This window comes from Corvus brachyrhynchos, unplaced genomic scaffold, assembly GCF_000691975.1.
Source record: "Corvus brachyrhynchos isolate BGI_N302 unplaced genomic scaffold, ASM69197v1 scaffold115, whole genome shotgun sequence".
In the NCBI taxonomy this organism is placed as follows: domain Eukaryota; kingdom Metazoa; phylum Chordata; class Aves; order Passeriformes; family Corvidae; genus Corvus; species Corvus brachyrhynchos.
In genome coordinates, this window is record NW_008239553.1 from 14,046,327 (window position 1) to 14,051,374 (window position 5,048).

A 5,048-nucleotide genomic window follows, 5' to 3' on the forward strand; every position below is an offset into this window, starting at 1 on the left:
GTGCAACACCAGAATAGTGCAGGAAGCCCAGTGGCACAAGACTATGATCATGTAGGTACATTTCAAGCCAAGGAGGAATGTGGTAGTGTTTTCAAGCACTGAGCATGAGGTACATATCTGTCTGGGATGATATTCTGAGATGCTCAGTTGGTCCTAAAGGCTTAAAATCCTGTTTTAAGAACCAAAGGGCATTAGTTTATAAATGCAATTAATTTAATAATTTCATAATAAATAGAAAAATTTAAAAAGACCGTGGAAGAATAGGGTCCTTTTGAGAAGGCCTGCTGACAGACCAATTGTTCATGTTTCCAGATATTTCTTGATTAGAAGAGCTTTATTATATCCTTTTTTGCCTGGTAGGGTATTCTATCAGACATGATAGATTGAAATAAGGTGCTGAAGGTTTAAATCATTTCATCACCTGTAGAAATATCTGGCAAAGATTTTTGTCTGTGGGTGAATATGTTCATAGAAGGTGCTTTGCATTTCTTAATACTTCTAGCTTACAAGTGTAACAAAAAAGAACAATAAAATATTAATGTGATTGTCCAGAACACTGAAATAGTTGCAGTTCAGTTTGCTGGGACCACACACACAGAGCTTCTATCAGTGTAAATTTTCCGTTCTCTCTTTTATTTTACAGTGAAGTATGTACCTATACTTTGTTTTTCAGAACATTTTTTCCTCTTATTTTAATGTACTGGGGAAAGACTCCTTTCTTTTTCCCTCATAGAATATTCTAGTTCTGACTAAGCTGCAATTAAAAAATAATATTGGTTATTTTCAAATCACTCATAACTCACATAAGGAGTACTGCATTGTGGTTACTTGCTATTCTTATGGTAGATACACATTCATGGTCATTGTATGTATTGCTCGGTGCTTATGAGCTTGCTTTGGTGACTGCATTTGCAAGTGCTGAATGCTATTACTGATAGATGTAGGCATGAAACTACTTACTTAATTCCACTGAAATCTCTGGGATTACTTGTGTCCTTAGGGTTAAGCATGGTTCAGTATTTTGCTGGACTGGGATCAGAAAGTTCAGTGCTCTTTCAACCCAGCTTATTAGGCACTGACCATTTAGTTTTAAAATCTTAATATAAAGCGTAATTTAAACCTGGACAAGGACAGATTTCTATCATGTAATGCAATCTACTCTTTTCAGTTTCCAGTGTAATGTTAACTTGCATGGAGACAGAAGTGCAACAGGACCACTTGTGTAGTAAATGAAGGGCTGCCCAAGTCATAAGGTAATGTGTTGACAATTCATTTAACTAACCAAATTAGCTTAATTTTTAAAAGAGTCCTAACTGTATATCGTGTATAGACAAACATGTCTGATGCCCAGAATGACTCACGTTTAGTTGTTAATATAATCCTGGAGATAAGGTATTTGACTAGAGCATGCCTTCTTGCATGCTGAAACTGAGATCGTTATATAATACCAGGAGAAGCAAACAACTTTTTCAAAGTCTCATGGAAACCATTCAGGAGAGGGAACTGAATGCCAATTTCATTACCACCTATAAGGAGCCAAACAATAAGGTATTGTAGGCTCACAGACTGAGCTCAGAGCAGGAGGTTTAAGTGCATCAGCCAGTAGGCAAACTCAACCAGGCTAACTCCTGCCAGATAGAAAATATCTGTTAACAGAGCCATTACATGTATTTTAAAAGTTTAAAAACTTCTGTGAGGAATGTTCATGGGATGAACAAGGGAGGATGCAATGTACCAGGGCAGTTCATAGTAAGAGTGGGTTCATAGTAATCTTTTATTCACTGGCCTCAGGATATTTTACCATGTAAGCAGCTCTTTTAATCTGCATTTTACAGACCTGAAAATGAAGAAGTTAGGGGCTGGGCTCAACGGGAACAACAGCATTTTAAACTAGGGAAGGAAGATGCTAGGAAAGTAGAGAGGAAGTGTTTAGTGTTTTTGTGGGGAAAAAAGTATTCTGATGATTCTAGTTCTGAAAAAATACCAATGTTGTAATTTACCAAGTTACCAATTTTTTTTCAGAGTATAAAAGTACTGATAAGAATTTTTTTCTACAAATCTCTTAGGCATTTATAAGAAAGTTCTCTTTATTCCCCATTAATCAATCGAGCAACTATGAAAAAGAATCAATGAGCAGGATCAGTGTACTAGGATCTTACCTTTGCCTAGTTACATCCAAAAATGAAATAACAGTCCAAAGCAGATGGATTTAAGAGACAGAAGAGCCAAGATGGATCTGACTATATAGAAGTCCTTTCCTGAGGGAGGAACTTCCTGGAAAGGTCTACAATATCCTTTTAAAAAAATCACAAGAGAAATTTTTTCCCTGGATAATGATAAGGGCTACAACTGCAATAATTCTCATTGTAGTCTATTTATAGCATCTTAATGTTAGAACTTTTCTACTTGAGCATACAGAATTAGAAATTTTTTTTATGTCATGGGACCCACTAAAAATGCAAAGCTTCTGTCAAAGATAACGCAGGAGAAAATGCGCTAAATCAATACTTCCTTCCTTTTGGTCTGTACACCTTCTGGTAAAGCCCAACAAGGATACAGACAGCTGTTATTAAATCTGAAACAGTGATTTGATGAAGCAGTCAGAATTTCAATGTTTGCAGTCTCATGTTGGTGGAATACTTCCTTCAAGCATTTTCTGAAGAGGACAGAGGCAGAGCACCACTGAATAATACTTGCAGTACTCTTCAGGATGTTCTGCCAAGAAGAAGCTCCATCTCTCTTCCTGGCAGAGGTGACAATAAAGATTTTCATCTTGAATTTATTTCCAGTTAGTGTTTACCCTCCAAACACAGCAGATTGCGTTCATTAAAAATCATGTTCAAAAATATTGACGAGGAGAAGGATCTTTGCTGCTGCTGAACTTTTACAGACGTGCTGATATTCACATGCATGCCTCACACATTGCAAGGCTAGCAGTTACATGTAATAAACATCAGATTGTTCTTCAATGGTGTCATTTTTTGTACTTGTTAAAAGGAATAGTTCTCTAATTTGAATCTAATTGTGGTGAATCATATCACTCTTCACAAGTGAGATATTGTAGTCCCATCCTTACAAGTGAGAAAATCCAAAAAGAATTTGTAGTTTATAGCAGGTTTTTGCACAGCTATAAGGGATAAACCCACAGAATTTGGTACTTCTGTTGCTGTGTGCTGATGCAGCTGTTCTTCACCAGCACCTCCACAAAGCAGAAGAGTAGGAAAAGCTGTAGGTGGGATTATTCATTCATTTCTAGTGTATCCCAGTGAAGATTCTTCCGTACCAAATATAGGACTCATCAGTCTTTAAAATAACACCATGTAGGGGAATTTCCAATACATTTTGTTTCTGTTTGTTTTATATTCATGGGTTCTCCATGAATATCTCCATGAATATCTCCAGGGAATATTTCTTTAAAATTCCCAGGATGACAGAAGAGTCTAGTGACAAGTTATTACGAGAGCCTTCATTTCCTTAGTGCAAATTCATATGTGACAAAGTTTGAAAATATTTTTTGTATTGCAACACTTAAATATTATGGGAGCAAGTAAGGCCTAGAGGGGCAGGGAAACACAGCTAACATCCGTTTCTCAAGAACAGTAGAATCTCATCAGTCATTCTGAGAAATGTGATTTTAGATCCAGGTTGGGACTTACAGCTAACTGTAGCTGTAAACTTTTTCAAATGGTTTTCTGCTATTTCTGTGGATCCATAAATCCCCATTGATGTGTACATATAAAGCAAAATCATTAAAATTTTCAACAATAACAATGAAATAATAGAATTTATAATCCAGTCTGGCAAATTGAACCCCTTACAAGATGCTACTCAAGAGGCCTGAGATAATTTATCCATTAAGTTAGAAATAGAGCACAAAATTCTTATGTTTCATGCACGGTCTCATTATTAACAGAGAACATAGACATTGTGAACACCAGGATTCATACAGTACTGTAGGGAGGGCTAAGAAGTCCAAATTTTTAGACTGAATTTAATATTTGAATTGGGTTATAGAAAATTATATTGTAAGATGTCCAATCCTCAAATTACTTCTAGTGTCATCTACTTGCGTGCCCTTCATAACTCATCCATAATAACCCTTCAGGTTTTTATTCCCCAAAGACCTGTCAAAATGTTGAATGGAACTGAGCTATTTGCCTCAGATGAGGTCCAGACTTTTTTCAGTTTTGAGGAATACATGTTAGTATTAGGTCCACTTCACATCTTGCTACTTTCCCCCTAGGTTTCACAGACTCGTGGTTCTCCCATTGGACTTTCCCATCTGTGACCTAGGGAAGCCAGAAAATTTTGCTGCTATAACATGAACATGCTCTTATTCTGTCACCCCTGACTTAAACAAAGCTAATAAATGTTTCTGAAATTGAGCTTTACTTCTTGAGAAAGATTCAAATGTTATCATGTAAAAGAAGCTGAACTCATGTTTATTTCCAGGGTACTTATTATGTATTTCAGGGAAAACTAGCAATCTAGAAAGTGGATTAATCTCGTCAAAACTAACGTCCTTATGTAGGACTTACCTCTGAAAATGTAGTTCATGTGCCTGACCTTTGAAGCTACCTTATTGTGGACCTCCAGGTGAAATGCTGGTTGTATAATCAAGCTAGGATTTGGTTTATTTTTCTTCTGTTGTCATGAATGGGTTAGGAATGAACTAGCATGGTTTGCAATGACACATCGAATATGTTGTCTTACAGCTTTTTCACAGAGTTCCGTCTCTGTGTGTTTACACATACATGCTCACAAATACAGAGCCTGTATTTTTCACAGTGAAGCTGGTAGTGTCAGTAGTGTCTCTGTTGGAGATTGCTTGTGTTTGTCTTCCATTGTCACTGTTTTTGTTCAGTCACAAAAAACAAATTGCTGAAAAAGCTTTGTTGCAATTAAGAGTTTTGGCAGAGATTTTAGACCAGTGTTCAGGAAATCCAGATGAAAAGAAATTTTGGTATTTGATAAAATTTATTCTTTGCACTTGTTTCCAGAATTTCAGTGTAAGTCACAGTTTGCTATGCAAGCCAGAAGATTAAAAA

General features: G+C 36.4%; 1 long non-coding RNA gene across 1 annotated transcript in view; it reads left to right on the top strand.

The window, feature by feature from the left end:
• LOC108448587 overlaps positions 1-5,048 on the top strand; it is a 34,851-nt gene that overhangs the window by 454 nt on the left and 29,349 nt on the right. Inside the window, exon 2 of the long non-coding RNA XR_001864540.1 lies at positions 1,169-1,253. This is a non-coding gene — a long non-coding RNA (uncharacterized LOC108448587). The remainder of the gene's footprint in view (positions 1-1,168; positions 1,254-5,048) is intronic.